This window comes from Antrostomus carolinensis, unplaced genomic scaffold, assembly GCF_000700745.2.
Source record: "Antrostomus carolinensis isolate BGI_N321 unplaced genomic scaffold, ASM70074v2 scaffold4192, whole genome shotgun sequence".
Lineage (NCBI taxonomy): Eukaryota > Metazoa > Chordata > Aves > Caprimulgiformes > Caprimulgidae > Antrostomus > Antrostomus carolinensis.
The window spans coordinates 50,343-50,566 of record NW_010297477.1 but is presented as its reverse complement, the minus strand read 5'-3'; positions in this window follow the sequence as shown (position 1 = coordinate 50,566).

The following is a 224-nucleotide window of genomic DNA, read 5'->3' as shown; positions in this document are numbered from 1 at the left end:
AGAGGGGGGGGGGGGAGGAAAAAAACCCAGAAAAGTTAATATACAAGTGAAAACAAATAGGAGAAAAAATTGTTGATGTTTTCCTTAGTCCTGGACTGAAGACAAAGCAGCACTGCTTCCCCCTCCGCCCGTTTAATTCCCCACCGAGGCACCAGTGCCCGGCCCCGTATTCCAGCCGCGGCGCGTGCTGGGGGGCTGTACCCGCCGCCTCCACGCGGTGTCGC